The 12,221-nt window shown below is 34.4% G+C and overlaps 1 pseudogene across 1 annotated transcript; it reads left to right on the top strand.

The window, feature by feature from the left end:
• The first annotated feature begins 5,175 nt into the window (after window positions 1-5,175).
• Window positions 5,176-9,336, top strand: LOC104710929 (putative receptor-like protein kinase At3g46340; annotated as a pseudogene). The gene is made up of 13 exons (XR_015565287.1): window positions 5,176-5,322; window positions 5,641-6,187; window positions 6,278-6,753; window positions 6,868-7,012; window positions 7,101-7,172; window positions 7,254-7,325; window positions 7,417-7,494; window positions 7,584-7,750; window positions 7,845-8,095; window positions 8,200-8,326; window positions 8,420-8,485; window positions 8,615-8,798; window positions 8,933-9,336. The product of XR_015565287.1 is annotated as a putative receptor-like protein kinase At3g46340 (transcript).
• Window positions 9,337-12,221: the final 2,885 nt, after the last annotated feature.

Genomic DNA, 12,221 nt, shown 5'->3' with positions numbered 1-12,221 from the left:
AATTGACAGCCTTTACACCCATCAGGAGGATATGAACCAAACGATGTCAAATTCACCTATACTCACTTTCTCACAATCATCGTTCCCAACAGCTACCACCTCCGATGTACCTTCACAAAAATCTCCTAATCCTTGGGTTTCTTTGGTTTAATTTTCCTACTCCACCACCAAATTCTAAATCATTTCTGGTTTAATATCTATGTCAAGATCCCGAATACCTATTTGAAGTTCTGAATTGTATGTAACATTAATCCTGTCCAAAATCGTTTTTAAATTGCTTGGTATCAAATTTAGAAATATTAAGAAAGGGGTTTAGATCTTCACTACCAATTAGAATCATATAAACCATTATTATGACGTTATTTGTATTACTTATTACAATCTTTAAGGTAATTAAAAAATTCCATTGAAGTATATCCTTCATTTTCATCATTACGTTTACCACCCAATTATAACGTAATGAAAATAATACCAAACACCTATGATTTCATGGTCATTAACATTTCATTCCAATCCCTGATTACTCTCCCTCATCCATTACATTAAGTTTTTTTTTTTAATAACAACCTTTGACGACACTCATCTTTTCTCTCACACACCATGGGTAAAACGAAAACAATAGCACCCTACTCTACCCTTGATTCAACCTCCAACGAAATACACAACGCTGGTATCAATAGGATTGTTGTTTGGGTCATCCATATTTGGGAAGTTCGAGACTTTTGAAGAAAAAATATGTTACTTATTGTTCCTAATGAAAATGTCTCCTTACTGATGAAAATGTGTATTATCTCTATGATTGTTCCTCTTGACCCCTGATTTACCTCCATTTTAACACATTCATTTAGCCTTTGTTTCAGGATTGTGCTATACAAGCTTCAGTTGTTCCTAATTGTGTGTCTAAGTTTCAAGATCAATTGGTTAAAGGCCAGTTGTACAGCATCAATGATTTCGATGTTGTTGCATCCTCCAACCGTTATCGTCGCACCAAGCACAAGTGGAGAATTGTTTTCACGGAGAAAACGTCTTTGGAGACTGTTAAAAAATGACAATGCTCTATTGGTTTTGATTATTTTAGGTTCTCTACTTTTTCAGACTTGCTTGATATGGTAAACAAGGGTGAGGAGCTTCCAGGTAACAACCTTTTTTGCATTGTTCGTATTTCTGGTCTCTTAGCTTCCACTCTGTTCTTCAGTATATGATTTATATCTACATTTACCCACTCACCAGATGTTGTTGGCCAAATATCCTCGTCTCGAACATTTGAAAACAAAGATCAGAACCACCCTTCAAAGACAACTTTCAGTTTAATACTGACTTGCATTTTAGAAAGGTATTGGGGTTTTTCTTTTTTTTTCAGATTTGTTCTACATTTTGTAAGTCTGTAACTGTGTAACATTTATGGTGTTTGTTGTAGTGGTGACAACGTATACATATCTCTTTGGAGAGAACTTGCGGTCGATGTCCATGCTAAACTTTTAACCCTAAAAGATGAAACAGTTGTTGTCATTGCAACCCATGTAAACCCACAAAAAGTTAGGCGTAAGTGTTTTGTTTTTAACGTTCTACTTTCTATTAAATATTAATTGGTTCAACGTTAGTGTTCTAAAACTTAAGACCAATGTATATGAGCCTATGAATGAATATAATGCTAATAATGGGCCTGATGTATTCTTGACAATTTCAAAATTAGAGCATGGGTTGACAATTTCAAATTAGAGCATGGTTAATTCTGTTTAAGATTTGATGTTCTTCATCTTCAATTCAATAAACCGTGGAAAGCTAAATATTGTTTTAGTAACGTCCCATTATCACCTTTAAATCCCAATGAATTGGCTTACATTTATATCAAAAAATCAGTTTCAATGTTTAGTCATAAATTTATATTGCAATCTCTTATTTCTCTTCATCTAGAGTTCTATATTGTCCCATTAATTTTAAACGGCCAAATTCTGCTACTATAATGGATGCTGGCTAGTCCCTTAAAATGTATATTTCATATGATTGTATTCTATTTCGTACTTAAATTATTGTTATGATTCGAGGAAAGTTCTAATGTCTCTGAAGCATTTTTTCTTAAGATCACGTAAATGACTTGCTCACTGCATAGTTCATTTTTAAATCCCATTATCACCTTTAAAATCCCAATAAATTAGCTTACATTTATATTTAAAAAATCAATTTCAATGTTTAGTCATAAATTTATATTCCAATCTATTATTTCTCTTTATCTAAAATTCTATATTGTCCCATTAATTTTAAACGGCCAAATTCTGCTACTATAATTTCTGACTGGTTGGTTCCTTAATATGTATATTTCATGTGATTATATTCTATTTTGTACTCAGATTATTGTTATGATTCGAGGAAAGTTCTAATGACTTTGAAACATTTTTCCTTTAGATTACGTAAATGATTTGCTCATTGCACATATAATTTTTAAATCCCATATCACCTCTAAAATCTCAATAAATTAGCTTACATTTATATCCAAAAATCAAATTCAATGTTTAGTCATAAATTTATACATTCCAATCTCTTATTTCTCTTTGACTAAAATTCTATATTGTCCTAATTTTAAACGGCCAAATTCTGCTACTATAATGGTTGACTGGCTGGTTTCTTAATATGTATATTTCATGTGATGTATTCTACTTCATACTCAAATTATTGCTATGATTCGAGGAAAATTCTAATGTCTCTGAAGCATTTTTCCTTTAGATCATGTAAATGATTTGCTCATTGCACAATTCATTTTTAAAGGAAAATGGAGGATTTAAGATCTCAGACAAGGAACTAAACTTTATGCAAGCATGTAAGGTAGTAGTCTGGACTGGTGGTTAGGTGGAGGAGAAAACCTTTACGGAATGACCAAACAATCAAATAAAAAATTTAGTTACTCTTATTTTCTCCTTTAAGCTTTTTTTCTATTGCCATATTGAGTAAAGTTTTCTATTACGTTATGGAGACACCATGAGCCTACGTGCATGTACACTACGACATATTCATAAGTTAAAACAATGCAGCTTAGCCTAAGATATATATCACACAACGGTATAATTGTGTTAGAAAATGATTTTTTGAGTTTAAAATTTCATTATACATTCTTTTATTTATATATTATTCTAACTTGGATATTTGTTAAGATTACTACGGATAGGGAGACCTAAAGCTTAAGATAGATGATCAGATCTCTATTATATATATATCGAAGGAAGACATTAGAAGAAACAACGTTAGACGAAGTGATTTGTAATTGATTTCAGTTAACTTATGATATGGGACTTCAATTTCAACTTTCGCTTATGTCTTCACGTAACAACAAAATAAAGATGATGAGGATTTGCCTTAATCAATGACAAAGTGAATAAAATCACCAAAAGGTGATCTTTATTTTATTTTATTTTTGGTCTAAAGCCACTGAATAGGCTTTGAAGTTTGAAGGATTCGTATCATTTTACATCTTGTGTTGACAGGACAAAAAATGTGCTTTTGATGTTAGGGGTTACTAACAGTTAAAAGAGAAATAAATTACACATTATCTGAATCTGAGGATGAAAAATGTGCAATATTAAGGAATATAATATTTATTTTATATCTCTAAACTTCACCATATTTAATAAAAGATTACTCATGGGATAAATTCAAAACTCAACAATGATGGTAGATCTTGGCTATTTCTGTAAAGCCACATCGGAAACAACGTCCAAACAAGTTATTGTCGTACTTTGAAAGTGACATGTATTAATATGACTATATGAGTCTATAATTTTCAATAATCACAAAATTTGCCTTAAGTGTATTGCAAAATGGTTACATCGCAAAACAACATGTCCTAAAAGAGAATCAGTCTAAGCTTTTAAATATTTTGTTATTCAAAAAAGTAAACATGATTAATAAAATCCATTATACATGAGGGTGTAGTTTAATTACTTAAGATACATACTCTTCTCCCTAAAATTTATATATTTTTTATCAATTAAAAAAATCCAATTAAGAAAGCAAAATACAGAAATATAAAAATCTAACAGTTAAAAAAATTGCCAATCGAACAAATACTAAGATAAGCCCGTGCGTAGCACGGAGCAACTCCTAGTATATTATATGATTCTATTATTAAGATAATTATGTTAATTCTAAATGTATCTTTATGTACATTCATTCTTATGAGTAGATATTAATTCTTTCATTCCTAAACTCTCATCACACTGTATCACACTCTCCCCGCTGCATGGTACTGTATGAACTGTGAGATATCAAAGCATGCCACCGCAAGTGATCTTGGATCACTCGATGTATCCAGAATCGTGAGGAGAACCCTGAGTATCTACATCCACAAGTATTAACAATTTCTTAGGGGTTTGCTATGGTGGGGCAATTGATTCCCGAGACAAGTTTAAAGAATTTAAACCTGGAAGCCATTCTCTTCAATGCCTGTGACATTCTTACGCCCGAAATTAGCCTCTTTGTGCATTGGGTTCCAGTCAAGATGGCGAAGAAGAACCTCTTGCTTATACTTGCCAAAGGAACTTAATTTCCTAGTCTTGTCTTTTAGCCCTTCTTCTAGTTGATAATGTGCATCCAACAAGTCCTTAAAAGTTCAAAATTTAACGGGTTTAACTACGATCATGTACTTAAAAACAGATCTAATGTTGTCAGAATCACTTATATAACTTCTCTGCCGATTCGGTTTCAATAGAGTTAGTATACATTTCTTAAATAAAAAACTCGAATTTAACCAAATTAAAACCGGACTAAACACTCCACCGTACCCCGATTTCAAAATCTAGAAGAATTTAAATAGAAGAACAATTCAAGTCAACGGCCACTTGAAAGACCTCTCTCCCTCTCTGTGAATGTTTTGCCATTAGTCATGTTGTGTGCTATGATCAAAGCCTATATACGCTTTCCTCATTCCTGTATTGATAGGTTGTTTAAAATATATAATTAAGACAAGTTTCGTATTATCCTGACAAAGATACTAGCATATAAGAAATGTAATCTTGCCCACTAGTAATTAAATGTTTTATATTTCCCTCGTTCGTCAATTAAGCTTCTTTTCGTAGACACTAAGACATGCTATCACGTTTTTCCAGAGGATTGAAGAGGCACGGTCTTGTTCTCGATATGTCCAAAGAAATTTTGTGGCCTCATTGCATATAAACAATATCTGTAGTCCAGATCTTGGGAAACTGACTTTCTTGATTTTGCTTGGAAATTTAAAGAATATGGCGAGTCCCCGAGGGATTCTTTTGGTCGCACTTATAGCAGCTTTTGCTGTCATTCACTTCGTTCAAGCTGATCATTTTCATGATCAAGAAGGTAATTTATCCATATTTTATAGTAACGCGCGTACGTATCTTCTTTGTTTAAGAGGAAGACTTCCACTTTTAGCATTCCCAATTTATATGATCGTAATGGAAATTGTGGAAGTAACGTAGCAACTAGCAACATAAAATTGAAAACTGATAGTTTGGATTGAGGTACCTAATTGGGGTACCGGAGTTACCCGTTTGGATGACTGAAATTTTCAAATTGTTTTGTAAAAAAGAACTTTTCAAAATTTTCCAAAATTTTCTAAAATATTCAATCACTTTCAATTTGGGAATCCTAACATCGTTGACATCTATATCTTTTTAGGGTTCATCAGTTTGGATTGCGGGTTATCACCGAGTGAAACCTCTCCTTATACCGAGCCGCAAACTGGGTTACGGTTTTCGTCAGATTCAAATTTTATCCAAAGTGGAAAAATTGGAAGAATTCAGAAAAGTCTAGAGGAAGAGTACCTAACGCAACATATAACGCTAAGATACTTTCCAGACGGAATACGGAACTGTTACAATCTTACCGTCAAGAAGGGAACAAACTATTTGATAAGAGCCAGAAATGTATATGGCAATTACGACGGCCTTAGTAGTTATCCAAAATTTGATTTATATTTGGGCCCTAATTTTTGGGTAACCATAAACATGGCAAAATATGCTGGAAACGGTACATGGGAGGAGATCTTTCACACTCCAAGATCAAACTCATTGGATCTATGTCTTGTTAAGACAGGCACATCGACGCCGTTCATATCAGCCATAGAACTAAGGCCATTACCAAATAACAGTTACATCACCACATCGGGTTCATTGAAGACTTTCAACCGGTTTTACTTTAGCACTTCGAAAGAAGACCATCAACGGTACGTCAACTTCAAGACGATCTTATCTTCTTATTTCATTTAACATTATTAGCTAATAATACAAGAGTACCACCATTGTGGCAAGGGCAGGTATCCGAATGATGTGTATGATAGAATGTGGAAACCATACTTCGCATCATGGTGGAAGCAGATTTCTACAAGTTTTACAGTAAACACCTCCGATAGTTTTCTCCTACCACAGTTTACGGTCACAACCGCTGCAACCCCTGCAAATACGAGTGCCCCTTTGAACCATGCCATCTATCTTGAGTTCCCTACTTGTAAGGTTTTCATGTACCTCCACTTATCTGAAGTTCAAGCCTTACGGGCCAATGAGTCTCGAGAATTCGACATTTTGTTGAGCGGAGAATCTGTTTACGACTTTTATAGCCCTAAATATCTACAGTCCAATACGGTAGGAAACCCCTCTCCGATCATTTGTGAAGATGGCATATGCAACTTAGAGCTGTCAAAATCTAGTAAGTCTACTCACCCACCTCTTCTCAACGCCTTGGAAATTTTCACAGTTGCCGAACTCCCACAGTCCGAAACAGATGAAAATGATGGTACGTCAATATTTAATATTTCCTTTTAGTTTGACATGAATGTAAATCTACATTCCAATGCGTGATTTTATATAGTAAATTTAATATACTATATATTGTCCAAATTTATAACAGTGGTTGCTATTAAAAAGATCAAAGCTACCTATGGATTGAGTAGAATCTCATGGCAAGGAGATCCATGCGTCCCTCGAGCATTTTTATGGGACGGACTATATTGTAGTGACTCAAATACGTCTATACCACCAAGAATCACTTCCTTGTGAGAATTCTTATACAATACACCCGGTATTACATTTGTAAGAAATTGTTTCCTAATTACATAATTAATTTGCTAAATCTATAAACAGAAACTTGTCTTCAAGTGGATTAACCGGAACCATAGCACCCGGAATTCAAAATCTAACCCATCTAGAAAAGTTGTAAGTAGGAATTGTCTCAAATCCAAAAAAATCATACGTAGAAGTTCAATATTAACTTTTGATAATGCTTCCAAAACACAGGGACTTGTCAAATAACAATTTGACTGGGGCAATACCAGAATTTCTAGCTCACATGAAATCTTTGTTACTCATGTAAGCTTCTCGACACTTTTCGTCATATATCATAATATTATTTATCAGGATCATTTTCACCAATGTATTAGTATTTGGTATATGGTAATAGAAACTTGAGCAAGAACAATATGAATGGTTCAATTCCACAAGCTCTTCGCGACAGAGAAAAGGATGGATTGAGAATATTGTAAGATGGAACTCCACCCATGTACACATATTTTAATTGAAAATCCTTAGCACTATGCAATCAAAATCCTCAATCTTTTTGTTTTATAGTGTTGGCGAGGACGAGATGAATCAATGTTCATCTGGTTCATGTGGCACAAAGAAAAAATTCCCAACAATGATTATTGCAGTAGCTGCTTCGGCGCTTGTGGTCATCGCAGTGATACTAGTTCTCATATTTGTTTTCAGGAAGAAAAAGGAACCAAGTCATGTGGAAGGTACTTGCATTTTCATAGACCTAGCATTGTAAGTCAACAAGCTACTATGTAATTAATAAGGTGTCATTCTTTTACCAAAATTTGTTCTCTACAGCTACACCCTCATCAAAAATTGTGTCACGAGCGATTGTCACGCCAACTAGTATATCGCCGATATCAATCGAGACAAAAAACAGAAAATTTACTTATTTGGAAGTTATGGAAATGACAAACAACTTCCAAAGAGCTTTAGGGGAAGGAGGATTTGGCATTGTCTATCATGGTTATTTAAATGGTTCAGAGCAAGTAGCTATTAAAGTACTTTCTGAATCATCATCACAAGGCTATAAACATTTCAAGGCAGAGGTATAGATGTTTAAATCTCTTGCAAAGTTTATATATAAAAAAAAAAAAACAAATTGTTAAAATTAGATAAAAATTATTAAACGGTGTGTTACATTCTTAGTCAGGTTGAGCTTCTTCTGAGAGTTCACCACGTGAATTTGGTAAGCCTTGTAGGGTATTGCGATGAAAGAGATCATTTGGCTCTCATCTACGAATATATGTCTAATGGTGACTTAAAATATCATTTGTCAGGTTTGACAAATCTAATATTATCATTTTGATTTCTTAATTATTACAAAAAAGAAAACATATATACGACGAATTAATTTTGAGGATCGATTGTAGGAAAACACAGTGGTTCTGTTTTGAGCTGGAGTACGCGACTAAGAGTAGCTGTCGATGCTGCACTAGGTTTTTACTAACATAATACTTGTTTTCATATCATAAAAAGCTTATTGTGATCAATAAACATAAATAAATAGTCAAATATAAATATATATATCTGATTTATCTTTAAAAAGGCATATGCATAATGTGTAGGATTGGAATACTTACACATTGGATGTCGACCATCGATGGTGCATAGAGATGTTAAAAGCACAAATATATTGTTGGACGAGCGGTTCATGGCTAAAATTGCTGATTTTGGTCTTTCAAGATCTTGCCAACTTGAATCTCATGTTTCAACTGTTGTTGCTGGTACTCCAGGATATCTTGATCCCGAGTAAGTTTATTGAGTCAACTCTTGGATGTATATAATTTCTTTATTTTGTTCACCTCGATACAATGTGCTAAAACTCGTGTATACGTTTTTCTCTATTGGTTCATTGAAGTGTACAACATGTCTTGTTTTGCCAGATATTACAGAACAGGTCGGTTGGCGGAGATGAGCGATGTCTACAGTTTCGGGATCGTATTATTGGAGATGATTACAAATCAAAGTGTGATTGACCAAAACCGTGAAAAATCACACATAACAGAATGGGTGGCATTTGCGCTTAATAGAGGAGATATTACCAAGATCATGGATCCTGATCTTTATGGCGATTACAATTCCCGTTCTGTTTGGAGAGCTCTTGAATTGGCTATGTTGTGTGCATGCCCTTCATCTGAAAAACGACCAAGCATGTCACAAGTTGTTAGTGAATTAAAAGAGTGTCTTATTTCTGAGAACACAGTAAGACGTAAGAATCAAGATACGGACTCACAAAGCTCCTTTGAACTGAGCATGAGCTTTGATAGCAGTCCCTAGTGCACGGTAGTATTTGCAAAGAATTGTCGATTTATATATACTTGTGCGTATATTTCCTTTTCTTTTTGAAAAGAGCACTTCTATTTCTTTTTGAAGGACAAATATAACATTTTTTTGTGAAAATACATTAGTTTTACACAAATTTGGCAATTAATTTTTAACACTCCATCCAATTACATTACTAGAATGACACAACTTTTATGTAGAAAGACTAAAACCCCACATAATTTTTATCTGTTTTTTCTAAAAAAAAAAATTTAAAAGAAAAAACAAAAAAACAAAAAAAAATGGTTTAAAACTATAATTTTAAAATAAGATTAATGAAAATATAATGTATAAAAAATGATTTTATAAATATGATGTTTAAAATTTTATTGTATTAAGCTACATTCAGTTATCTCTTCTTGTCAACAAAAATCAAAACCATCTCTTTTGAATGAACACCATCTCAAAAATCAAAACAAAGAACAAGTTTAATTAATATCAAGGTTGTGTAAGAAGATTGATGCTTGATTTAAAGAATTAGTGAATGATACTTTTCAGACGTAGTGGAGACTTTGAAATTTATGTAATTAGGTGCAGCGGAGACTTTGAAATTCATGTTTCTGAAAGAGAAGTGCTGCGAAACGTCGAGGGATTGAGATAACATCATTATCCAGACCTATCAAGGCATTTGATTTTAGGAAATTTTAGGCAACCGATTGTTGTTGTTTGCTGGAACTCTTTCTAGGAGAAAACATCATTATCCAGAGTCCAGACACAATTGAACTATTTCCTTCTATCATTATTATTAGGAGAGAACGAGAGAAACAAAGAATGTGTGGACGTGAAGGTGTTGTTGTTTGAGATGATAATACTAATAGTTTGAATTTTGCTTTATCATTATTTGGCTTCCTAGAAATTAAGTGAATGGTGGTGGTAGAGTATAGGAACAGTGATTTATGTCGTTAGCAACATTTTCCACAAAATCTCACTATATTTTCCATGTAACATCCATGGAGTTTCTGTGCCAATAGAGTCGTCAACCACATAGAGCCTCTTTCCACATAGAACTTCAGAAAGAGTGTCTGCTCCCTTTGAGGTTGATGATTCTTTTGGAGAAGCGGAGTATGGAGATGGAGTTGACATTGGGCAGAGATTTGTTGAGGCTGTGAATGGTGTTGTTGCTAGTAAGGAGAGTGTAGCTAGTGGTGGTTCTAATCCAAATTCTGATTTTAGTGGCGTCAATGTTATTGATAGCTTGGGACTTGGTCAGAGTGAGTTTGTTGCAACGCAGACCTCGTGTACCTTTTCACCTCACACTTATCAGAATACTGCAATCCTGATCCACGTTTGTCTGCTTATTTGTACCAATGAATTTTCCAGCTGATTCGTTTCATTCTTCTCAGCTCGAGATTGTTTCAGTTTCAAAGAACGCAATAGCTGGTAAGATCCAGCAGCTACCCATAGCTACGCCATCTGAACATCATTCACCGATGTATATTGAATCTCGCCTAGAAGTCTTAAGACAACCAGATTCTGTTCATTTGCCTATCCAGTTTCTGCCAAGTACTACCTCTTTGTTCTCCCAACAACCTTTTCAGGAATGTACTTTGAATGTCTCATCCCACCAGTTCATTCATGCTGCACCGATGTCAATGGCTCCCTTGAATGCTCATATTGATGCCACACCATTTTTGATTAACCTGACAATGAAAACCCAAGAAACCCTGTTGGGGAACTTTCCTGCTGAAAGAAATGTGGGGATTCAAAAGTTTGTTCTGCTTGCTACTGACCCAAGATACTCTGCATATCAAGTTATGGTTTCTCCTGGTATACCAACTAGTGGTTATGGAGGGGCTTAGGTTCCACCATCTGACCATATTGTTCTCCCTGATGAAAACTTGCATCAACAAGTAGATGATTGTCAAATGTGCGAGACTTCTCTTCCTCATATGCATTCTGATCCCACTTTATGGTAAAGAGAAATGATGGCTCTACAATGTTTGTACCATATGTGAGCTCATCTTACCCTGCTTCACATCCATATGATATCGTCAGAATCCAACGGATGGATAATCTTACGGGTCAACAAAGCTTCCTCAATCATTCTAGTAATCAAGAAAGAGATACTTTAGAGTTTTGTAAAACATATACTACTTCTTCTCTGTTTCGTTTCAAACTTCTAACTTTTTTTCTCTCTGTATAATCTAGACTCTAGAGGAATAAACAGAGAGATTCAATATGTTTGTTTTTCACGGCTAATCTTGAATTAGATTAGATGTGTTAAGACTTGAGATATTCAATGGTTTGTTTGTTTGTTTATTTTATTTCAATTTATAGTTGATAGAGTTAGCTTATTAGTCTTTGTTTAGTCTCTGTTTTAACATACCACTCATTCTTATTGAGTTATTTCTATTTTGTAGATGGATTCTTCCCCATTGCCAAACCAAGAAAATGAAGAAGCCGAAGAAGAGTTGATATCACCTGCTACTAATCGAGGCAAAAGAAAAGATGTTGCAGAAGGAAGTGGAGCAACTTCTAAACCCCTAAGCAACCTAAAGAACTAGCTACAAGGTCCCCTGTCTGGAAACACTTCACGAGAGTAAAGGAGCTGAAGGACAAATGCAATTGTAATCATTGTCAAAGAATATTGGGATGTGCATCAGCGTCTGGGAATTCAAACTTGAAGAAACATCTGGATTTGACTTACAAGCAATATAAGGCATCGGAGCAGAGACAATCTCAACATATTATTAAGGAAGATGGAAATCATGAAAACTGAAAATTTTCTGAAGAAGTTTTCAGAGAGGCTTCTGATGAGATGCTTGTGTTGGCAGAGTTGCCACTAGCATTCGTTGAAGGATTAGCTTGGAGACACTTTTGCAGTAAGATGCTTCTCTTTAAGCCTCATTC

This window comes from Camelina sativa, chromosome 9, assembly GCF_030686135.1.
Source record: "Camelina sativa cultivar CO46 ecotype springtype chromosome 9, ASM3068613v1".
Lineage (NCBI taxonomy): Eukaryota > Viridiplantae > Streptophyta > Magnoliopsida > Brassicales > Brassicaceae > Camelina > Camelina sativa.
The sequence above is the reverse complement of the archived record's forward strand: the minus strand, read 5'-3'. Positions and strand labels throughout refer to the sequence as shown.